Here is a 260-nt window from a genome sequence, read left to right on the forward strand (position 1 = left end):
TTTTTTTTATTAATTTCTTTTTTTTTTGAACATGAAATGCTTTTTTATAGCATGTTTTACAAGGGGAGGGGGTAAGAGGGTCCAGGTGGTGGAAAAGTACAAAATCTTCTTGGCCTGTGCCTTGAAACATGTCATGGTCTATATGGTACACTGCCTTGAATTATGATCTACCTGCAGTTCTTCAGAAGATATGGTACACTGCTTGAGTTATGGTCTCCCTGCTATTCTTAAGAAGACATGGTACTCTGCTTTGAGTCTAT

The sequence above is a fragment of the Grammomys surdaster genome, unplaced genomic scaffold (assembly GCF_004785775.1).
Source record: "Grammomys surdaster isolate TR1022 unplaced genomic scaffold, NIH_TR_1.0 332, whole genome shotgun sequence".
Lineage (NCBI taxonomy): Eukaryota > Metazoa > Chordata > Mammalia > Rodentia > Muridae > Grammomys > Grammomys surdaster.